The sequence below is a fragment of the Lathamus discolor genome, chromosome 10 (genome assembly GCF_037157495.1).
Source record: "Lathamus discolor isolate bLatDis1 chromosome 10, bLatDis1.hap1, whole genome shotgun sequence".
In the NCBI taxonomy this organism is placed as follows: domain Eukaryota; kingdom Metazoa; phylum Chordata; class Aves; order Psittaciformes; family Psittacidae; genus Lathamus; species Lathamus discolor.
This window is the reverse complement of record NC_088893.1, coordinates 18,800,381-18,825,492: the sequence shown is the minus strand read 5'-3', so window position 1 is coordinate 18,825,492 and position 25,112 is coordinate 18,800,381. Positions and strand designations below refer to the sequence as shown.

Below are 25,112 nucleotides of genomic sequence, written 5' to 3'. Positions count from 1 at the left end.
AAAGAGTAAGACCCAGCCCCTCATTGAGCAACAGCATTATTTTTCTCAATGAAGAGAACGTGTTTCTTCACCTGACCCCAGCATCAGTTCCCAGCTTCCTGGGCAAACCCTTCTGATGTCCAACACAGCTTTTGCTCTTCTAGTGTTCTCTTTGTTGTTGGTTGGGGTTTTTCCTTACTTATCCAGCCTGATTTGTCCTTATTTCAATTTAAGCTTATTCTTTCTATTTGTAACCACATGAAGATTTTTGAGTCAGAAGCTCCCTTCCAACTGAAATATTCTACTCTAAGACTTTCAACTTTATTCTATTATTATATATAAAAGATTCTATTATTAATATAAAATATTCTACTTTAAGACCATGTTGTTCAGTTTTTGCCCGTAACAGGCTTTTGTTCTGTGCCCAAAACCTGCCCCCTTAGCCCTCCGCTCATCCACTCTGCTGTGTGTGGAGCAGACTACACTTGCAGGCTATATTCTAATGTTGGAGTGCAATTTTCCAGCTGGTTTTGTACTTACCCTGTAAATGTTTGCTTATGGTAATGTGATGTGAAACTGGCTCACTACCCACAAGGTTTGTTGCTGTTATAAATGAAAACTGAATAGCTTTGACATGCCTTCTTGTTAATTAGTTTTCTTCTTGCTATCTTCTATGTGCTTACAAACACGCTGTTCAGTTGCTGCACTGCAGGCGGCCGCAGTCAACACACTAGGTTAAATAAAATGCAACAATAGCAGAGATACTCGAACAACATAGATATATTACACATATGGATATATAAAACCTACGTCACATACATGCAAATGCACTCATACACACATAGTACTTGCATAAGCTTGTCTAACAGAGGTGCCTCACACTATCTTGGCAGGTATTTGTGGTATTGAATTTAATATACAGATCACGCCAACTGGAAATGTCTCTGGAACTGTGTGGTCCAGCCTTATTCTGTCAGCTCAGCACACTTAACCTGCTAAAAGTCCAGTAACTCAGGTAGGAAATGCAACAGAGGGAGCAAAGAGCAGACTGCTTTTCATCTCCAGTTCAAAACACAGATCTAAAGTGAAACGCTCAGCTGAGGTCGCCATTAGTGCCAAAACGATGTTGTGAACCGTGTTACTATGACCAGGAAAACATCGCGGAAGCATTTCTGGAAGCCAGCAGACATGGCAGGCCAGCCTCAGCCCCAGAAGCTGCCGCAGCAGCTTCCGCAGCAGCTTGGAAACAAACCCCATCTGCTCTCCCAAAGGCCTGCTTTCAGGATGGATGGATGGATGGACAGGGAAGAAACCAGTCAGGCTTGTCCAGTTCTCTCTACGGCAACATGAATTTGTTTATCATGGATCCAAGAACACTGCTCTGGAGACCAGTCACAGCCGGTTAAAAGTGAAACAGGCGAAAAAGATGAACTAAGACATATTCGCTTACCAGGTCAGCATCCTATCTATTTCTCAGTGTGGTTTCGGTAGTGCACTCCCAAGCTGCCTGGGAAGCCTTGAAGGGCTCATTGTGATGGTGACATTGCGATCAATCCTTAATTCCCAGTTAAGCCTACATTTCCCCCTGCCATAAAAACCATCAACACCAGGAAGTTGCAACTTTGGTTTTTCCCCACTGCATTAATCAGGAACATTTTTCTTGCTCATATCAGTTTGCAAGTTTTCTCTCAAGCACTCTCCCTATGCATCATTGGAAAACTCCTGGTTAGAGATACACACAACTTATCACTGTCAGCTGCACACGCTTGCAGCAGCTCTGACATTTCCATGGACTTTAAAAGATTTGAGTCAGGACAAAATCTGGCAGGTCCACTAATAAGCAATATTGTTTTCCTCTGAAAAGACCCAATTCCAATCAACCCACGGCAACGCAGTGATTTTTGCATTCATTTGTCCTTGGCAAAAGCTGTCTTTTTCTAGAAGGAAATCTCATCGGAGAATGAAGTTGCTTCTCAATACTCAGCCCTTCCTTTCTGACCACTTGCATTTTAGCCTTACAGTCTTCATCATAGGATCATAGAGTTGGAAATGACCTTAAGTTCATCCGGTTCCAACCCCCTGCCATGGGCAGGGACACCACACACTAGACCATGTTGCCCAAGGCTCTGTCCAACCTGACCTTGAACACTGCCAGAGATGGAGCATTTACCACTTCTTTGGGCACCCTGTGTCAGTGCCTCACCACCCTCACAGTAAATAACTTATAATCATAGAATAGTTCGGGTTGGAAAGGACCTCAAGATCATCCAGTTCCAACCCCCTGCCATGGGCAGGGACACCTCACACTAAACCATCCCACCCAAGGCTTCGTCCAATCTGGCCTTGAACACTGCCAGGGATGGAGCACTCACAACCTCCCTGGGCAACCCATTCCAGTGCCTCACCACCCTCACAGGAAAGTTTTAACCTGTTACCCCTTGTCCTGTCACTGCAGACCCTGATGAAGAGTCCCTCCCCAGCATCCCTATAGGCCCCCTTCAGGTACTGGAAGGCTGCTCTGAGGTCTCCACGCAGCTTCTCTTCTCCAGGCTGAACAGCCCCAACTTCCTCAGCCTGTCTTCATACAGGAGGTGCTCCAGCCCCTGATCATCCTCGTGGCCTCCTCTGGACTTGTTCCAGCAGTTCCATGTCCTTTTTATGTTGAGGACACCAGAACTGCACACAATGCTCCAGGTGAGGTCTCACAAGAGCAGAGTAGAGGGGCAGGATCACCTCCTTCAACCTGCTTCCTTAAATCTAGCCTGAACTTCCCCTGCTCATAATGGGGAGAAAAAGATTATGTATTAATTGACAGGGAATAAGAGTGAGGGCTTTGCTCATGATTAACTGCTTAGGAAAGGTCATCTTCTGACCCAAATGAGTCTCTGCTCTCCTCTTCTGTGTTCTGCTTAAACCTGGCCCAGAGGTGACAGTGTCCGCTTCTTGCATGACAGGGTTTTGTTCCTGTTGTCTGTGAGATCTGGAGCTGACACAAGGAATTTGTATCAGAAGATCATCAGATCAAAGAAGTCATGTGAGGCTCGCTAAAAAAAGCCGAGGGAAGGATGTGCCAGCAGGACACAGTGCTTCATAAGAGCCTGGGCTTATCTTTATAGTGAATGTTATCTGTGAGATTGACAAATGGGCGACAGGCTGGAAGGGGGAGAGAGGACAAAGTCATTATACTGAAAAACTAGGCCTGGCAACAATAAAAAACCCTATAAACCAGTTAAAAACCTAATAGCTCACTAGAGCATTTTGCCAGAGCAAGTCCTTTATGTCCAATAGCTCTCTAAAGGCATTAGAAAATGAAAGGAGTTTTAATGCACCCATACATTTCTTTTTCTTTCTAGTTTTACAAGGGGCCATGTGGCAATCTAATTATATTGTGTTGTCATCTGGTATTATGTCCTGCAAGCAAAGGTAAGAAGCCTTTTTTTAGTGTTCTATTATGCAACTGTTGCTACTTTTTACACTTGCTTCAGCTCTGGTGCAATAACTCTGCGTTGTAGACTACATTCATTTTTCTTCTTCTTTTAACCATTCGTCGTCTCCCAGTAATAAAACACACTGTGCAATCAAAAACACGTAACCCAGGCAGCATATGAGCAAGGCCTTTCCTCCATGCCCTGCTTCCTCAAACAGCATGCAAGCCCCAGAGGAACCTATAGCAAGGTGGTAGGGATGTTTTAGGGGCATTTTCTCCCTGTCTTAATGTCAAGAAGTAGTCTCCACCTGAACTTAGAGTACCAACAGCCTTAAGGAACTGCCAAGGCAAATGTTGACGGATGAAGCAAGCCATCGGCTCAAATCCTATTCTTTTTATGCAAAACCCTCACCTTTTGTCCTTTTCAATTATGTATGATCATGTTCTTACAATAGCTTCTGCTGTCACTGTGATTTAAAGATAAGGTTTATTTTAAAAGATCATTTGTTTCCAGTGCCAACATAGCTAGTCCAACCACATAAACAAGGGCACAGTTTTTGAGCCCCCCTCCCTGGATCTCCTTCCTCCTTCCCCATAGCCTGACACGCAAATCTCTTATTAATCATTTCAAGGCTGTTTGGAAGGTAGTCCTTGCATAATTTTTAGCTTAGCATAAGAAACTGCCTAATTGCTATTCATTTAGCTTGGCAGCTATTATACACTGAAGTGACCTCTGCTTCTCGGTTAATTATAAATAGTTTTGTCTATCGGATAAATTGAAGTGAATTAGCTCAGGTTTAAGATCTTATCAATAATTTAAATTGCCATTTCAAGCAAATAAAATGGTGGGGGGGGAGGTGAGGAAAGACCAAAAAAAGAACCAACTTTGTACATAAAAAGCCAACTTCCCAGCAGAAAGCACCAACAATGTGTTGATTTAGTAGCGAGGGCAGAATTTAATCATCATGTTAAATGCAGAACAAGTTTGATTTTTCCATGCACTCAGGCCTGTACATTTGCTGTGGAGCAGAAAGAGGTCCAAGGCCTGGTCCCTGCCCAGCACAGCAGCCCATTAACCACAGCTGTTGGAGACATCTGCCCAACCCGATAACCATCAAAGCCAAGCGCAGCAGCGGCACCGTCAGCCCCATCACAACTCCCCTTCCCTCCACACTCAATTGCTGCCGAGCAATTGGGTTTCTGCTAGGCCATGCTTAAAACAGAGTTCAGAGACGGCTTTATTCTTAAGGAAGGTCATGCTTGGGTGAAACACACAGACAAGGTTGATGGTATCGTCAAGCCCTGAAGAAACAACATCTCTTTCTGCTAGGAAACATCACCCGGAATTTTTTCCGGTGCCAGGTAGGCAACTGTGTCTGATAAGATAAGCTCCAGTCATAAAAAATACATATGGCATAAGGTCAGGTTTCATTTTGTTCTGTGATTCATTTTAAGCCTCTAGAGAAGCCATCCAGTGTGAAGACTTCACAGAGAAAATTGCAGGAGGCTACAGCAAAAGGAAAGAGCTAAGCACTGATTTACGTGTAACTCTATTAAAGGCAAACAGAAAGTTCTTTTATTCACAAATAACTTGTAAAGGTGAGCAACAAGGAGAGATTTGCTGTAAATAGATAATACCACTCGCCTCAGGAAGCCCTAGTGAAAGCTCCACCAATTTGGTGTCTAACATTGGATGCAGATGAAATGATGAGCGGGAGCATCACCAGCTTTCAGTCTTTACCTTAAGATCTTCCCTATAGCACAGACTGGGGTGCCTTCTTTCCCCCAGTCCCTCCAATACATCCAGGTTTTGCCTCAATCTTTAGTTTCCTTTGGTTTTAATTGCTAACACACCTTCATGAAAGCATGAACCAGCAATGCACTGGCCCACCCGCCTGCCTAGGGATGAGGGAACGCACCAAATGTCACACAAACGCGTTCAAGGTCAGTTCCACCTCAGAGAGATCCTATTGATTCACCACAGCCAACATCACTGTCTCTAAGGTCAAAACATATTGGAAGCATTAGTACTTATCACTGTCAAGTGTCCTCTCTTTCCTCTCCGATAACCTCCGACCCCGGCAGAAGTGTGCTCTATTCCCAAAGCCCCCACAGTGTCATTTTCCAACAGTTCTTCGGGGTTTCCTGGAAGTCTGGAATATTTACTCAGAGCTTTGGCACTTTCCTCATCTTGCTGAGCAAACAGACACAAAATGCCAAGGAAAGCTGTGACAGAGAAGAGACTGAACAGAAACACGTAAGGCCCGGTGGTAATACCACTGATTGTGTTCAAAGCAATTTGTAAAGCAGGAGAAAGCTGTTTCCAGCCAGGAAATAACAGACCTGCAGAACCTTGTGCAAGCATTACATATCTCTTCATATGTACTTCATATATCTTTCATTCACAAAAAAACCACCTTTTTGCTACCTAACATTTGCCATCCCCAAATAAAATTACATTAATTTAAAATGCAATAAAGCAGAGCTGTTACAGATGCCTGTTTACTATTTGGAGTAAAATTTCGCTTCATATGATCCTGCACATAAAGCAAACCTTGACTTCCAAAGCATAAAGGAGCCTTTTTTCTGCTACATCAGGATGAAGAGAGCAATGGCAGATGGAGCCTTAATATTCTGTTAATAACCTTCAAACTGTTGCTTTCTTTTAAAAGTGAATTACAAGCAGCAATTACAAAACGTGTTCTAAGTGTGAGATATTAAGAAAACCCCAAGAAACATCTAATATATTAGAAACACAACAAAAAAAAAGCAATACTGAGAAAAGGTCTAAGTTCTTCTCAAGTATAATGCGGCTTAGGAAACAAAGAGGGCACTTCACGTGTTCCCGTGGAGTTGTCACAAGCCCCAGTCTCAGCATCACAAACAACAAAGTCTATCACAAAACAAAGATCTTCCAAATGTATTTGTTCTCCACGTTTAATATTAATCAAAGAGCATGATATATCTCACACATCACTTGATCGGCCTCGCTGTAGGGGAAGAAACGCTGGCTTGATAGAAGTAATGCAAAACAACATGCATAAATGTGCAAACCAATCATGAAATGTCAAAAGAGGAGTTGGTTGACTACACAAAGGGTCTTTTGAAGTTGGGACTGGTTTGCATCAGTATAGAAGAGTTCAGCTATTGGAAAAACCCACACACATCAGTAGAGAGGGTCATGATCCTGCATGGTAATCCTTGCACATCCCGATTTGTTTTGATAAAAGAGCTGCTAATTCTATCATTATAAATGTCTTTTAGGACCAAGATCCAGCTGTTTCTAACCTTTTATTAATGTTGTGTATATTTTGCTTATTCAAGCTTCAGAACTTGAGATTGACCAAATCCAGAGTTTCTGGGTTCACATTGTTACACGAGGCACTAAACATAATCAGCACATGGGAAAACACTTGGCTTGCCAAACTAAACCCTTCTTGTATGATTTTTGTCAATGGTTTTCCTGGATAAAGCTTTATGGGTGTTTTGTATTCTAATTTTGGTTTGGTTTTCCCCAAGTCTGCTCACCTGGTGGCATCACATCACTGCTGCAAAGACACAGCATCCTATTTCTACCTGACCGAGAAGAGCCTACCACAGGAAGCCTGGGAAGTGCTGGTGGAATTGCACTCCACCTGGCCCTTGTTTATGGCAGGCTTTATGCACACATATATACCGTGCCCATTGAGGGGAACCTTTTGGACAAGAACAGTGTAATTCATTTTGAGAAACATCTTCCTCCTGCTTAAGAGTTAGTGTAAATTGAAATTCCCCAAGGGAACCAGGCAGGATATTTTTCATTTTCTCAGAATCCATAAGGTTTACTGTTAGATGTATTCCTTTATTATTATTGATTATATACGGGCTGAAGACAGGGATGAGTTGGAATCCAAACTTCCCTTTTTCTTGTGTTCTTTAAGTGCAGGTTCCACGTCAATGCTATTGATTTTTTAAATAAAAGGGGTGCTGAAACCTGACTTTTTCAAACCAATTTTGGAGCGCGGCATGCAGCGATTCCCCCGGGGGAACACCTGAGCCATCCTTGCTCGTTCAACCCCACCGGCTCTGTTTGGGTTTCGTTTATCTCCGTGTTCCTGCTTGGTTAAACACCATCTAGTGCCACAGCCAAGAATCACACCTAACATTAACGAGCACAAAAACCCTCAAACGGGCAAAAAAAACCCCAAAGAGCAACCAACCAAACAAGAAACAGCACCACAAAACCAAAGCCCATTTCTTACATGAGCAATGCCTGAGACTTCTGTAAGACCCCTATGTTTAGCCCTCACAATGGCAGGTTGAGAGGTGAAACAGAGATCCTGCATGAATTGGGGGGGGGGGGGGGGGGGGGAACCCAAAATCAAACAAAACAAAACCAAAACACAAAAGAAAGCAAATACAAAATACCCCCAACAATAAAAAAAATAGAATCACAGAATAAAAAGAAGGAAACTGAATTGTCTTTGCAAACTGGGGTTCGCCTTCAGCCAAAACCATCCTCCAGCTCCCGCTTTCATCACGTTCAGCCTTCACCTTCATGCCGGAGTACTTGCAGATATGCAGTAATATTCTCATCCATATAAGCAGCATTTGATAGGGAGGAGAAGGCACAGCACACAGGCGATGCGCATCCATAGGCAGGGCAGAAATACCCAGTGTCAGCATCACGCCAGCCCTCCCACAGATCCCATTCCGTAGTGATGCTCTAGTTGCAGAGGCACCTTGACCTGCACCAATGCTACCCTCAGCTTCAGAGACATCTTTGTTAGCTCAGTTAAAGGAAAAACCCCAGTGAGGGGTGTTATTTCTTCTCAGTAACCGCTGTTTTGCCTGATAACGTTGCAGGATGGTGCAATGGGACAGATTACAGTTCAACACAAACACAGGACATCCAGAAAGAAGGAAGTTCTCATCTTCTCCTCGTTACAGAGAAGATGCAGCAAGTGTAAAATCAGCTTGTTCAACAATTACAACCTTTTAATAATCCTCCAGCTTGACTCTAGAGGTAAATCATCAATATCAGCATTCAACAGCACTATAAAAGTACAGGGACATTCTTCTTGCTTAGGATGAGCCCTCATCACCTTACGGTTCAGTTCTCCTGTTATTAGTAATTCAGCTACTTCATCCGCAGACAGTAACAGAAAGCTCCCATGCACCAGTACTGCACCCACTGCGTTACACCTTACATCTAAGCATCTTCTAACACACAATGATCACGACTGGATGTTAAGCGCTGTGGCTCTGCTGATTTCACTTGAATTCACATCAGATGAGAATGGGGCCATCACGTTTATTAAATGAAAGTATTTGGGAAGCCTTCTCTGTAAAATGCGCCGGAGCACAGAGAGCTTCGTCTGAGGTCAGCCAGATGCTGCATTAAGTCACTGAATACTAATGACAAATTAACACAAACTTTACAGGAGAAGCCAATTTTCACCTTCAGATGCTTTTAATGAACTCTGCTGTATACGTTTCAAGCCAGCAGTAATCTTACAGACAATGCTTTTCAAACATATCAATTTACTCCATTTCTAGCTATTTTTTTCCTTCCCAACAGCTAAAAGCCCATTGATTCCACCTTTAATTACTGTTCACAGCCACATCTGTTCCTGATATTCAAGCAGGAAAAAAATCAGCTAAACACTACAAAGTAATCTTTCATTTGCTTTTTAAATCATTAAGCAACCGCCTTTTCCTGTATACCGGTTTAAATAGTCCTGTAAGCCAGGGTGAGGAGGAAACAAGCAAAACCTGCTTCTGGTTTTGGAAAGTAAGGAATCAAATTCAGAACAAATTCTGTTCCTGCTTTTCCAGACTCCCATCAGTCACCTTGAAATAACTGTACTGGCTTCCTAACCTGGAGTTGTGTTGCTCAATAAAGCACAGACAAGTGGGTGCTAGTGAGGATCGGGGACATTTTAATACCTGGCATGCACTCACGTGTGCTTCTGTGTCCCTGTTTGCCTTAGAACAAATGCCGTTATAATTTCTCCAAGGAATCAATAACGTCCGTTGCCAGAGCACCGCACTGTTTGAGATGCAGCTTGCATAGGGAGACTGGAAATTTATTGCATTGTAAACGCAGGCAGAAGGTAGTAGGTAAGCTGTAATTAAAGTTTTGCTGATAATAAAAAATGGGGGAAATAAGCAGACTCCATAGTCAGTAAATGTTAGCAGTGCTGCACGATCACAGTGCTTTGCAGGGAAAACTGCAGCACTAGGCTCTTTTTCTGCCCAATTAGCCAAAGGAAGCGTGGTTTACATTTCAACCCCCCCCCAAAACGCTGGCAGCCCACGTGCCCTTCATCAAACCACCATCTCCAGAGCCTTTCGGCTCCCAACTTTTACATCTTATTCTAATTCTTTAAGAATCATGTCTTACACATGTTGTTCTCGCTACGTGCTTTCATCTGGGAAGCTAAAATTAAGGGAAACCTTTGCCATTACACATCTGATGCGTTATTTTTCCTTGTAACAGACCTGGCTGTACACAAACTGGTGGAGATGTTAAGTGGAAGCTCAGCAAGCCTTCCTGCAAGGGTTTATCTCATGGACAGGCAGAGAGCAGGGCTGAGAGGGGCACCCATATCCTTCCTCTTCACATGTATGTTGAGAGCTGCCCTGTTCCAGTGGAGCTTTACATTGTGGTTGGCTGTGTAAAAAGATACACAGCAAAAAACCCAAATCTGCCACCTATTTTCTCTTTCTTTCTCCTTCTTTCATGACTTCCTTGATTTTCAGGCTTGTCCTTGTCCCAGAGTTGGGATTGCTCACTACTAATTATCCAATAAAAATAGAGCTGAGGTATTAAATCTATCCCCAGTTAACCCAATGCCTTTAATAACAGAAGAGATTTTGCACCAGGGATACTGCATCTCATTTTCCCACTCTTACAAGCCTCCTGTCACTCCACACTTATTAATACTGCTACTAATATATTGCTCCCAGTTAGCCACTAAAATAGCTTGGTTATTCCTATTAATTCACCAATAAAATGTAGCCTCACAATGCAATACAAAAGACTTTGTTGCTTATGGGGTTTATTGGCAGCATCTATTTGCTCAATATGTCAAGAGGATTTACCCAGTTTACAGATACTATAGCCAAAACCACTCCAGTATGGAGAACATAGAATCATAGAACAGTTAGGGCTGGAAAGGACTTTAAGATCATCTAGTTCCAACCCTCCTGCCATGGGCAGGGACACCTGATAAGATAAGAACACCTAAGCTATGATACGAAAGCAGTATTTGATCCCATGCCATCACCAGCTTTCTCCCCAGGTATGTGGCAGCAACTGATGGCACAGACAAGCGTCCATCCCTCCAGGTTAAGAGGGAGTGGATGCTGCAAGAACCTATTCCCAGAAGGAAAACCAACTACTTTCAGGTTAAAATTCAGGACACCTCACATTCCAAGGGACACGAACAGGATTCACCTGTGCTCCTAAAAGGTGTGAAACCCCAATACCAGGGACAGAGGATGCTGTTCACGCCACAGAGTCACAAACACCTAATTTAGTTCCTAAATTAGCAATTTAGTGCTAATTTATGAACTTCTTAGTCTATTCTATGGGAGGAAGAACTGGAGAAGACCCTTTCCCCTTACAAAGACCATCCTTAGCTACCGCATACAGTCTTGTAATGGGCAGAGATTCCAGGAAGCCCAACACAGTGTGCTTTCTGCTGTGGGAAAGGTTTGGGGACAAACAATACAACAGCAAGAATTTCCAGAACAGGAGAGCTAAGGCCATTAAGGAATTGGGCCAGGATTTTTACACTGGGTAATATTATGACTCTAGTTTCTGAATCCTAATTAATAAGCAGCCAGCGTGACTGTGCAACACTGTCCTCTATTGGAAACAGCTCACTAGACCACCCAAAGCACTGTTAGACATCCTCTAACACACAAGAAAAAGCCCAGTCGCTTGTTAGGGCTTAACATCTTGTGTGATGATTTGGCTGATGTTGTCTGCATGAGCTTCCTCAGCTTCCTGCATCACCCACAACTTGTTCCAAAATATCACTGTGCTCTGACTGCGCTTTGAGTTTATTCAGGACCTGTAGCAGTAAAAAGGCTTTGCACAAGAGAGCCGTTGAATTAATACAAGCAGATTTATTGTGCAGGCTTTATAATCCTTCTTGCACACCAAACTCAAACTCTCTAACACATATATTAGGAGAAAGGATGCTGACAGGAACGCTGGGAGGTGCCCCATGAATATCCCAGTGCTTCTGTAGATGGGGAACCCAGTGACCTTCTCGAAGGGGTACAGTTCCTAACTCCACCTGCTTGCAAAGATGATTCTCTGACCCAGGATAAGACATAGTTTTTAGAGCTACCATCTTCCGGGAATAGAAAAGCTGATTCACGGGTGCTGCAGAAGGACAACAACGCGTGGCCTGTTGGGAAAAGGATAATGGCACAGAGCGGTGCCTCTTGCACCACTTCACCTCTCGCTTTGAGACCTGGGCAACACAGAGGTGGCTGCTGCAACAGGGAGGAGCAAAGCTCCCTGTTAAAGCAAGTAAGACCCAGTAGCACAAATGCTGCCTGTCTGCTGCCATCTCCTGCAGCCCTGCAGGCACTTCCCTCCCTCCTCCTCAAGTAAAGGCAATGTTTCCTGACTTTCCCACAGGGGTTGCCATCCTTCCTCCTATGTGATGCTTTTATAAAATGGTACTTTTCTATTTTCAGTCTCTAACTTCTCATCTTCTTCAAGGGCATCTTTATCATAATGGGAGGAGACAGGGAATGCTTTCCTCAAAGCCAAGCTGTTTTGCCCTTCCATCAGATGCAGTTTGGGGACATTAGCAGAAGTTAATATATCCATCTACTGGAACAGACACATTATCTGGAACAGCTGCCTTTTCCAAATGGCAACTGGCCCATTGACACCACACTGGGGTGTGAGATAGAAGAAATAATATGACCTCTTTCAGGATGTGATCTGAAGCAAAAGGACATCTTCTCAGTGATGTGTGACCGGGGTTCAAGTGCTTTCTGTGTGAAGAGGGCAGATGCTGCATGGTCACCAGGGCTCTGTCATCTCTGCCAGCTCAATGCCAGTGCTGGTGACACTGTCCTCAGCAAGACTGGCTGCAGCACAGAGAGTTCACACCTGCTATTGTGAGGGGCCTTGCAGTCATTAGTCCCCAGAATGGCTTTCCATGGTGTACAAGACATGTAACAAATAGCTAATTCAATAAAACCGTGTCGCTTCATTCAGCCAGAGAAGCATGGATAACAGCAGCCAATTCTGGGAAAAGCTGGAAGTCACTCCATGGCGTGGGTTCGGACTTCTCATACTGGGAGCAGCAGTGCCTGGGCTTCAGCTGGTCCTTGCTTTCTGCTTTCCACTCAATGCTCCGTGGTGGAGGGAGAGGAAAACCACAGTGACACAGCCCAGGGAGGCAATGCAGCTAAACAGTAGATTGCAACAGGGATATTAAACTCTTCACAAGTTCCTATTAGCAAGAATTCCCCATCCCAATACCATTAAGAGCATCAACATCTTGGCATCAACCCCAGCAAACACCAACTCCAGCACCCAGTGTCCAGCTGCTGCCTTCTTCACTCTCACTGCTATGGAGGTGCCAGTCCTAAAGATAAATGGGACAAGCTCCCCCCCTCTCTGCTCCAGCCCCAGGCTCTCCATTCCACCAGTGAAAGCTTCACTATCGCTTTCAGTGACCACAAGAACAGGTCCAAATTCAACATAAGGATACAACCAGATACAGGACTCCCATCTCACACCTGGAATCACTCTGCGGGGAGGAGAGACCCCGGGTAGAGAAGAGGCAGATCTGGCAGCAGAACACACAAGAAGCCCCTGCACAGGTCTGCTGCAGTTCAGCCAAGGGCACAAGCACGCCAGTGTATTGAATCACACCATACTGAAGCACCACATTACACAAAGCATCACCAGCAGCAGAGCAGATCGAATTATTTCACTGGATGTTCTGGGTACATAATCATCGCTGTCACCACTGCAATAGCAATCGAGGTTGAATCATCAGCTTCCACGTTTCCTTAAAGGTGAAATGAAATGTTACAATAAAAGCCATTGAAAAGGCCACTTCCACCTCCTTTTGCTAAAGAGTAAATCTGAGGAACTCAGAGAAGCCTGCTACTAAATGAGCAAACAATTCGATGACAATCTTGTGGATGCAAGATCTTTATTAGCTTTTTAAACAGTCCTTACCCAGTGACCTTTAAACAAGTTGGAGTTATCGTGTGCAAATTCATTATTTCCTGGAATGTTTTCACTTTATAATTAACTTCAATGCATCCAGTCCAGATTCAGAATGAAGCTGAGCAGCGCGAAAGGAAATAGCGTGGATGGAAAAGGCCAGTTTCTCCTGTTATTTCTGTATGAGACAGGAGGGTTTTCCCCTGATGCCTGCAGCTGCCAAAACCTCCTCACTTCTTGCAGTCCTCCTGCTTCTGCAATGCCAGAGCATGGCCTAACTTGGCTTAACAACGCTTCCCTCCCTCACAACATGCTTCCAGCTGTGCTAAAGGCACGACCGCTGGGCACAACATCTGCACGAGGCTCTCACTTCCTGATGCCAGCAGAGAAAATCTCTGCCAGGAAAAAAGTCAAAGTTTGTGCCTCCTGCCTGCGATGCTTTCCTGCACGGATTTCCTGATGCTCATCCCGCTTGTCCAGGCAACCGTCTCTGCCGGTAAGTTATCCCGGGAATTTCAAGTCCTGCAGTTACTTCCCTGTCAGGATGCACATGAAACAGGTTCAGAAGCCGCTGAGGAAGCGCAGGCAGACTGGCAGCCAGGAGCCTGAGCATGCTTTTCTTAGCTCTCTCCCTTTCCTAGCCGTTTTTTGTGGGTCCAAAGGCCATTGGGGTTCCCAGGAGTGGCAGCTGGAAGTCCCAGTTCAGCCTCCCAGGGCACCATTCCCCTTCATAACCTGCTCCTGTGCCCAAAAGTGTTCCTAGGGTGGGTGTTCGAGCTACAATCGAGCATATGGGATGTCATAAAAACACTCTGCTCCAAACTGAACAGATTCCTTTCTGCTCCCCTCGACCAGCTCCCTGCTGAAGCTCCTCACTCCTCCCTGAAACTCTATTCCCTGCTGCCTCCACCACTGCATCAAGGACCCTGCTGAGTCTCTGGGGAGCAGTTGAGCAGAAATCCCTCCTTCCCACAGGCTGTGTGTTTTTAACACCCAAACCAAGAGCAGAGAAGCCAGACAGGCATCATCCATCGCTGTCAACACCAGCACAAGTCAAGCTGGAGCTGAGGGAAGCACCCACTGACCCCAGCAGCATCCTTTTTATCACTTGATGGCTTTGCAAGAAGGGGCTCTCGTGCATCAGCTGGGGCACACACAGCTTCCAAATGAGGAAAAAACCCCAACCTAGTCAAATCTGCTGTCTGAATACTTGCAACTTCTCAGTAAAACAGCCTCAAGTCTTTCCAGCTCCCTGCCAAGCCCTTGGCAGCTGAACACCTGCAAGCTCCATCTGTCCCTACCTTTCAGATCACATCCTACTTCAATCACTTGTCACCAGCCTGTCCCTCACTGCTTCCCCCAGGTTATTTCTCTCTCCAGACCTGATGGGACCAAAGCACTTCCAGTCTGCACCGTTTGATTTCTGATGGAATCTGATGCAAAGTGTAACCTTGGGAAAAAAAACAAGCACTCTCCAGCAGACTGCTTTGCCCATGTTCTTCATGGGTTTGCTGAGCTGCAGATGCTCATGCTGCTGCTGGCTTGGCATTTAGGAGGCAGAAGTTATAAAGAGGGGAAGAGGCACCATCAGTTGCACCTCTGTAATTCAGTGCTTATTAATACCATAAGGCTTTGGGAGGTCTAGACAGGGACAAGAAGAGCTGGGCATAGATGGAAACTGCAACCTTTGATGAGTGACAAGTGAGGTTATATGGATGACTACTAATGAGGAAGCTTTGAATAATTCATAGTGGGGGTTCAAGGTAAAACGGTTTAACCTGGTACCTTAGTAGCTGTGCTGCCTTGCTAGCCTCAGGAATATTATCTCAGAGAACAAGATGTGAACATAACCCAGGTTCTAGATGTTAATTTATCCAGAGGTATTTAAAAATCAAAGCTCGCTCCCATTCATCTAAAACCTGCAGCGCAAGCACTGTCGGTCGGATGGGTTTCCTTCAACCCCAGCCCTCCAACCTTGCCCAGCAATGCTTGCACCAGCACAACTTCTGGGCATCCCGTTGCAGAGAAAACCCGGGCCGCAAATTGCCACAGGTAAAACAAATCAGAAGAGTTCTGACCACAATTCTCCCAATCACACAGGAAAACGCATTTCCTAAGGGAAGGTTATTCATTTTACCAGGGTGAACCCACTTTAGAAGCTGGGCGCAGTTTCAAAACTACGCTGAATCCTACACAACACCCATCTTAAATCTTGGAATAACCTTATACCTTTAGACAGAGTCCCAGTTAACCAGCCCTCTGAAAGAAAGCCCTCTGGTTCCTCCAGCAAACAGGAGGAAACCTGGACAACCGAAGTTATTTTTAACTGTACTGTAACACGTTGGTACAAATTCCACTTCCACACATAGGCTTTCAAGTGATATAAAAAATGACAACAAGTGATATAAACTGGGAAGCAGAAGCCATTGAGGGCATCAGAAAAAACTCCTCTCTCTCACCAGGCAGGAGATAAATCCAACAGCACAAATTAGCACCATAAATATTACACACACATGGGGTGATTTAAACACTTATTTTATCTAAGCCAGGCACTTCTTGCTTTCTAAGGAGGGAGAAGGATAGAGAGAGGATACCCATTTGTCCCAGCTGCTGCTGCCTGCACTGGGAACTTTCTGCTTGCCCATTGCAATAACTTCACGATGTTATCTGTTAAGCACCACACGCTTATACAAATATAAGTAAATCAGAGGTTTATCCCAAGGGCTAATTTATCTCATTAAATCTGGTGTTTCAGCGCTTCTGCCACACTTGTGTATCAGCATTGCAATACAGCTGCCATATGAAGAAGCTGAAAAGCCCAGACACATTTGCCTATGCTTTCTACTTCTTTAATTCTTTCTTCCCCTCTTGTGAACTTCACATCACCTTTCATACTTTATCATTGTGCTGCATAGTCTCTATCTCTGCAGAATTGCTGGGCTCACTACAGCACCTAATACAAAAGATAAAATATTGCGCTGTGCACCCGTGCAAAAGGCCAATTTTCATTAATCAAATATTCCAAACAGTCAGTGCTCTTTTATAATAAAAGCTTAGAAAGCAGAGCGTGAGGAAAAACGCAGATGGAGTTTCACTACAGGTCATGCTGAAAAGTTCCCACCAGGAAAATCCCAGCTCTTCATTTCAGAACAGCCGTCAATCAGCTCCTGCTGCTGGTGGATGCTCTGCGCCTTTATCACGAATAAAGTGCAGTAGCAATGAATGTCTGTTCCTCTCTAGTAAAATGCATCCTCACATCCTTACCTGCCCATAGCAGGAACTCTAAAGTATTGCATAGGAGGTGTTGCAGTGCACTTAGCAGTGCACAGTGCAGCTCAGCAGTGGACAGTGCAGCTCCAAACCACTGATCTCTTGCAATCAGCCACTGCAGAAAAGGCCCTGCGAGTGATGCTTTTGTTTCTGTAAACATGGTTTAACCCCACCTAGGGACAATTAAGAGGATATGAAGTAGCTACAAATGCTTCCAGGCCTCCAAAGGCAATGAACCTCGTCAGGAGAGGACCTGGAGCATCTCCCCAGCTGCCAGCCTGGAGGAGCCCCATTGCACCAACATCTGCCTTGCGTTAACAGCGAGGTACTTGTTAAATACGCCCACACCACTCGATTTGTGCCTTTTCGTGTTTGCAGTTTGGCAGCAGAGCACAATCAGGACATAAGGACAGAGAAATCACAAGCAGGCACAGAGCAGGATGACCCAAGAAGTTCCCTTGAATTGCTCACATTTTAAAGGTGGGCTTTCCTCCCTGCCGCATCCCCAGATGCCTGCTTATTGTATTCCAGACACCATCCTGCACCAACATCCTGCCAGCCAAGGGCCATACCAGCACCCTTCCCATAAAAGCCTTCCTGCAAAAATAAGCTGCTCCGCTCACACCTAAGCCTCACAGGTCTCCTCACGCCCTCCACATCCTTGCTGTCCACTTCCCCAAAAGAAGACATTTCCCCAAATAAGTCATTTCCTGACGTGAAGGCTCTAACCAAAGTCCAAGTTTTAATTCTATTTTACGCAGTGCTGCAGTGAAGTGGACACTGAAAAATTATCTGAGTAGGAGCTTAGCAATAGGAACCCATAAATCACCCTGGCAGTTATATAGTTTTCCTGTGAGGTAGTGCTTATGGGAGTAGCTGTTAACTAATGGAAGCACACGTTTGGCATTGGTGCTCTTTAGTCTCCAGTCAGTAGGTGCAGTGGCGATGGATTTGACTGCAGCGTCTCAATCCTGTATTTACAGCCTTTTCCCAAAGGGACAGAGAAACAGACGGCAGGGTCTGTCCTTCCCAAAGGTCATTTTAGGACCCAGGAAAGGATTGAGGGGTTGGATCCTCTAGGAGAAAAATAACAATAACAATAATAATAATAATTAAAGGAAATCAAAGACAGAAGTAACAGGCAGTGAGAAACCGAGATTAGTTATTGTTAATTAAATCTGCAGTGAGCACGATGACAGGAAAAATAGGAAATTAATTCATTGTCTGGGTAGCAAATGAAACTAATGGATGTTTGGGGAGGTTTTGACAGCAAAGAAAAAAACCATAAACCAGAAAACCTGCGTGAAGCAGGAAATCAGACAACTTCTCCAGGCTCCACAAGGCCCCATTAGGCAGAACAATTAGCAAATCCTTCAGCAGACGAACATAGAGGAGCTTGTGGTCACACTGCTGGATTTTACCTCACACTCGTGTCTGTTAATTGAGTCTTCTGTAGGATGTGGCTGAGCATGTCAGCTGCATTCCCAACTGGAATACGCCGATGGAGCTCAGTGGAACAGGGACAATTTTTCCTAGCTCACTATCTTTAATGCTAACACAATATTTGTTTATCAACAGACCCCTTGTGCTTAAAGATGAGCTGGTTTCAAACCTGAAGGGTTTAAGTCTCCCTCAGCTGTGAATCACGGGGAATGAGTGGGAGAAATTCCCCCAGAGCTACCGAAGCCCGATTGAAAACAAGGAGAATCAAGATGCTTCACTCTCGATTTAAGGAGTCGCTTCCTGAAACATTTCTTTTCCCAACAAATCAATAGCTACAAATCCACAAATCCAAATGGGTAAAACCGTAGAGGGAGAAGGGGTTTGCTTTTGAGCCGCTATAATACTGGAGTTGTGCGGCTTAGATTTAATCCAAAAACATTAAATGCAAGCAGAAATACATCGATACTGAAATACCTCACAACTGCCATCGTATAAAACAGCGACTGCATTTGTCAAGTTAACTTGCTTGCTAATTACCCACTATAAAAAATAAGAGGAGCAAAGCACACGTAGGTGTGGAAACGTTTCAAGAGGGAGCTGGCGAAAAAAAAGGTTATTTGAGCATTTTGCATATTAATACTTCTTTTACTGTTCTTACTGCTCTTACGTTTAATTGCAGTGGTTTCAACCACATCAGGAGAATCAATCATCACTTTAAAATGTAATTAACTCCTGCAAGAAACTGTTCATGAAGGGAATTAAGAAATTTATTGTCTGCAGCTGAGTTTGGGGTTATAGGTCCTAGTGCTGGCACATCATCTTCTAGCTCCACGAGTGTTGCTCAGGTTGGGTATCTGTTGGGGATGGGGAGAACAGGACCTTAACAGGAGACACGGGGCAGAAGGAAGGACATTTTGGGGGGGTTGAGGGCTGGGTGGTGTTTTCTTGGGGGGTAGAGAGAAGGATGAAGGCAGATTGTATTCTCTGCAGCTTTTAACGCTTTTCACAATATATATTCTGCAAAGATCCTCTAAAAGGAAAAGAAGGGATTAAATTTAACTTAGTAATGAAGCTGCTCATGAAGAGGCAGATTTCATCTGTGCGTAATACAGGAGCATGGTTTGAGGCTCAGTACTTACACGTACTGCCCACCAAGTCCTGACTGACACAGCCTCTGCCCATGTCACCTACAGCTCCCAGTCAGAGAACTGGGAGTCATTTGCCATCCACGGGGATAAAACACCAAGCCAGCCGATCTATTTGCAACAAGTATCATCTATTCACCTATGAATGGACATAAATTTAATTCTCCATCAAATTCAAAGTACAAGTTTCCTAAACCCAGTGTGGAGGCCCAATTCAGGCTTTACTTATCTATTTATTTAGGAAAACAAAAGCCACGACTAACCAGGTACCTAAATCCTAACAAGAAATTATGATTATGATAAACAAGTTATAATTCTAGTTATAATTCTAGAAGTTATGAAGATAGGCAGAGAAAGTTGGGGCTGTTCAGCCTAGAAAAGAGAAGGCTGCGTGGAGACCTCAGAGCAGCCTTCCAGTACCTGAAGGGTACTTGAGGTCCTTTTCAACCCTAACTATTCTATGATTCTATAACAAGAAAGCATCCTCATCAGCTTCCATTAAGCTCTGACATACAATTTAATAGGGAGTTAAAAGATATTCACCGGTTACTTGATTTTATTAAAGAAGTCTTAAAAATACCCTTGGCTTACACTTTAAACAGGGCTTGCTTTGCACCTGCCTGAACTGTGGCATTTACCATGCAAGTAACAAAAGGGAGAACATCAGCAGAGGGATGGCAAATAAACATCACTGCCTTTCAGCTACCTCTGAACCAAAGGTAGAAAAAAATACCTTTCCCTTAAAGCGCTTTTGTCAAAGCAGCAGCTCGCTGAAAGCTTTCATTGCTCTCGTTTGCACAGCCGCGTCAAGATATGGCTGGGCAAGGCAAGGATGATGCCCGTGACAAGTTTCAGGCAAAGAGCAGCAGCTTGGGTTTCAGCTACATGCAATGACCAAAGGGAAACCATCCCAGCAGGCAATGTCTTGGTACCCCCTTCTGCAAAGAAACCCCAGTGCCATCTTTTTCAGTGTTAGCTTACAAACAGCCGCAGCAGTTACACAAGGATGTTTTAACAGCTGGGGCAGCCAGCTGGAAGTTAGATGCTACTTTCTATAACTGGACACATGCAGAGCCCTGAAGTTTTAATCTGAGAATATCAAGTTCAAAATTAGACTCCGATTTTAAGGAAGGAGAGGGAGTATCCTTCCTGCTTTTGAAAGCAGGTGTATGGGCAAATCATTTCCCTTCTATCCCTCACAAAACACAGGGTTCTTATGTGAAAGACTTCAAGCAGGGTATTGCAGAGCCAGACCAACTTGATGATTGTAAGAAATCAAATACAATTGACACTAAATAACCGCCATACCTAAGGTTTTTATATGCAAAACCTTAACAACTACAAGTGTCACTCAAAACAGCCTTTCTGCTGCTGACAAGACTGTGCCGTAAATGCTAAAGTGCCCTCAATAATGCAAGACCAGAGAAACACCCTACTCAGACCCTCATCCCATGAGACCACCAGACCTCCAATGCCGCTCCCATTTCATGCTAGTCTTGACCCTCCAACCACTGCAACACAATTACAGGCTGGGATAAGAGCAGAGCCCAAGCCAAACCCAGCTTGTCCTGAGGATGCAGTGATTTTTGGGTGTTGCACTTAGAGTGATGAGCAGACGCTGATGGGACCAACAATTCTCCTGACATACTCACATGGCATCCCCATGCTTATGAGAAGATGAGGATGGAGGTTTCAAACCTGCTATGCTTCCCTGGTCACAAGAGCCGCATGGGTTTATAGCCTGGTTTATAAGTACCATTAGCCATTGCTGCCCCAGGTAAGATTTCTTCATCTGTTTTACTGCGTATGGTAATGGGATTTTAAGAATTCCTTCTCTGACAATAATTTTCACACTTGTGAAGGAGCACAGAACTGGCTGTGATTGAACATTAAAGCAGAGCACAGGTATTAAAATTGGAATAACCTTCACTTCTGAAAGCGTCTTCCCTGGAGCGGCACAAGCTTCCCCAAACTGAATTCAGCTCTGCTTGGCGAGAGCTGCCCACCCATAAGAGGTGCACAGCATCAAGGGGTTCCGAAGTTCATTGCAAGAAGTCCTCAATCATATACTTCTATTTTACATATTCTTTCTGTATTGAAATGTTAAAATCCAGCCCGACATAAAAGAGCCCCAATTCCACCTGAAAATCTAGGATTTTATTTGGTTTATATTAAGAGTAGAATCTGCAAAACAAGAGTTCAGACTCAGGCTTGCAGAGCGCAGTCACTTCTACTTTTATCTGAACCTCCTTCCTGCTATGAGTAGAGAGGGATGCAGAGGTTCCACTTGGATGCTTGAAGCAGAGTGAGCTTCAGCCTCCTGGCTCAGACCTGTTCAGATGGAGCCCAAGCCACAGAGCACCATGCACTCCCAGGCATCAAAGTACAGGGCCAGAGGGAGAAGGGAGCATCAGTGGTCCCTGTGCAGACCCAGCTTTGCTAACACAGGGAGGAAACAAAGGGAAAAGAACCTACAGATTCCCCCAAGAAGAGGAAGCCTGGATCGATCTTTGGTGCCCACCATGGTGCAGAGCAGGTACAGCCCCAGGCCTGGCTCTTGTCTCAGTATAAAGCTGAGACAAGCATTAACCCGAATGAGTAATTACAGCCCATAGTCCCTCACCTGATACCAGGGCACAATCTGAACAACCCATGGATGAGATCGAAGTCTGCATTCTTTGGAGAAGATTCCTAAAGTCACTTATTTTGGCACTCTCAGTGTAATCAAAGAGAACCACCTTCGGCTTTCTACTTCCTAACTGAAACAACCCTGACAGCCCAAACAAAAGGAAGGATAAATGGCAAATATCTCTATATAGACAAGCACATGGCTATCACTGGCAGTAAATCATCACCTCAGACCCTGAGTAAACCTTTCCAGCAAGCTAAGAATATCCAGTGGTAAGGGACTGGTGTGGGATGTTATGCCAGCTGGGGCAGACTATGCTGTCTTCACTAAAGGCAGTAGAGTTATAGGCAGAGAGAGGTTTCTTGTAGGTTTGTCAAGTCCTAGCTCCGCTTAACACATACAGTCTGATACGCAGGTAGCATTAAGCATGTTAGAAACACCACAGGCAGGCATAGATCTTACAGGTAGAATAACCACAGCTCCGCACACAGTCTGCTGGGTAGGACCAGGATCCCTGTGGAGACTAAAGTCACTCCCAAAAATCCCACTCTGAACCCCAACACAGCCCTACCGCACCCTGCCAAGGTCCTTCAGTCTGCTTCCTTCAGGGTTGCACAAAAGGCCATCATAGATGTGTCCATCCAACAGGCCACAGGCTCCAATAATAAGCTAATGGACCACAAAGCAATCAAAGGATGTATAGCACAGCACAAACACGGTTGTGTTTTTATTACACAGAGGGACTGAGGTAGGATCCACCTCAATACTTATTTATAGTTCTATCATAAAAGTTAACAATGAATACTGCTTTAAATTTACATGGTCTGTCTTCCAGTTTATCAGTGAAGGGCAGGGATGTGATTTTTAATTACTCATATATTATATTTATTGCTCTTAAAACAGGGTTTTTTTATTTCACTTGCGCTTAGCGAGAGAGCTTTGATGACTGAAAACCATTTATAACAAAACCTGTCATTTAACCTCAAAACACACATTCCTCATACCTTGAAAAGCCCATTAAAACCAACAAAACCAAACCAAGGAATGAAGTTAAACTGTCATCTCTCCCTAACCTCCACACCATTAAACAAGCAGACAAGGCAGACCTAGGTCACTCCATCTCTTGGCAGCTCTTTTCTCCTACCTGTTTTGTCAGCAATAGTCCTCCTCCAGTGCTCCAGCCCGGGCGGTGAGGTTTATTTGAGCACAGCACACATGCCAGTCAGCTCTCCTATTCATCACGCTCTGGCATGAGGTCTCCTGATAGTTTTTGTTCATTTGCCCATAGACTCAAAACCACGTGGAAAGCCTGAAAGGGAGACCAGGAAAGGTTAATTGGTTTCGTTGACCATCTGTTTGTGCTGCGAATAGATGCTGAGAATAACGTGTAACAAATGGCATCTGCAAGGATTACATAAATCAGTTCTGGGGATTAGAAAGAACCTACGGACTGCGGTAATGGAGCAGGAGTCCGTGTAACAGAATCAGCCTTACTGAGCTGTAGAGTGTGTGACCTTTAGGGGATAGAGAGCTGAGCTTTCCCAGGGAGCCTGAAGTGAAATAGGAGAATAAAACAATTAGGCAGCCAAGTAAAACTTGAGCAAGTGTCTACAGGAGTACACATGGAGGACAGAAACTGTTCTTACCCCATTCCAAAGACCGATAACAAGCCTGCAATCTCTTCTGGCTTTTTAGCTTCTCTTTATCCCACCCCACGTTGAAGCAGTAGTTTAAGAACTCCTACCTTGTTAAAGTTACCGTTTTTAGGTTTTAATGCTGCTTCCCCCCCCCCCCCCCCTTTTGTTATCCTTTCCTTTCAGCTCTGGAAGAGTTCAATGAGCCTCACTAAATATGACTCCGTCCAACTGCAGACCAGGACCCTTTGAAAACCAGGATCACCCGCATGTTCTTGAACCAGAACTTTTGATGTTCAGTTTGCTTGTAATAGATTGTTCCTGGACCCAAAACACTGAGTGATGGCACTGGGGTGGGGAACAGGAGGGCCCTGACTGCTGCCCTCTAAATTTCATTTTCAGAATCGTAAATATCACATAAAAGCATAATATTTTAACATGAATTAGGTAGAAAGAATCACATAAAATGAAGTTTTTCATCAGAACACTTTATTAAGCGAGTTCAAGCACAGTGGGTACACCAGGCATAATATCTTGCTGAAAACCCACACGTGGTAGTGTCCCTACAGGTCACTGTGTCCTAAACATCCTTGACAGGGAAAAGGTAAATCTGTAACGGGCCATTTCTTTCAAATGAAAGAAATGCTGGAGAATTATTCTGGAGACAGTCCTCCAGAATGGGGCAAACCTTGCTATGAAGTCACTGGACCAGTTTTGGTAAGGCTACGAGGCAATGCGGGATGGGTTTCCTCCCCAGGAAGGATGGAAGAGCATTTGAAACACCACATCCATGCAGGAACCTGGTGAGGTGCCCTGCTGAATCGTCAGATGGTTGATTCAGTTCAGCAGGGTTTGGGTTTAGAAAAATAATGTTTTGATCAATATTTTCATAGAAAATTCCAGACCAGTCCCTGAAAACCCTAACATGGAAAGATGAATTTCATAAAGGGCACTTTACAAGTTTAAGTGACAAGCTTAGATCTCTGATACAATGGTATCAAGAACCATTAGCTTAGAAATATGTACAAATACACAGCGAACATGTTTCTGAAGACAATGATTGATGATTAATGGTCGGTTTATTAGATGTGACAGCAGCTCATGTAGTGTCTCTAAGCTCACCCACTGCTCCAAACATTGTCATTTCACTGCAAACGTAAGGAAAAATAACTGCATGCTGCCCAGGTTCATGCCCTTGAAAGGACTCCACTTGCAGGGCATCTCTACAGCCTTCTAGGACCCACTTGGGACCAGCAGCCCAAGGGAAAGCTTTGCTCTACCAGGTCTCTGCCATCATTTTGCCTACATTTCCTACCCTCAACCCAAGCCCCTCTGATCAACAGCCATATGGGCTCAATCACACACTACATGGAGCTGAGAGCCCTTATTT

The 25,112-nt window shown here is 44.4% G+C and overlaps 1 protein-coding gene across 6 annotated transcripts in view; it reads right to left on the bottom strand.

Annotated features, from left to right (window-relative positions):
* The window catches only part of FSTL4 (follistatin like 4), a 396,562-nt gene that overhangs the window by 323,406 nt on the left and 48,044 nt on the right, over positions 1 to 25,112 (bottom strand). For all 6 annotated transcript variants that reach the window (XM_065690678.1, XM_065690673.1, XM_065690681.1 and 3 more), the window contains exon 2: positions 23,233 to 23,397. The gene's annotated coding sequence lies outside the window, so the exon portion shown is untranslated. The remainder of the gene's footprint in view (positions 1 to 23,232; positions 23,398 to 25,112) is intronic.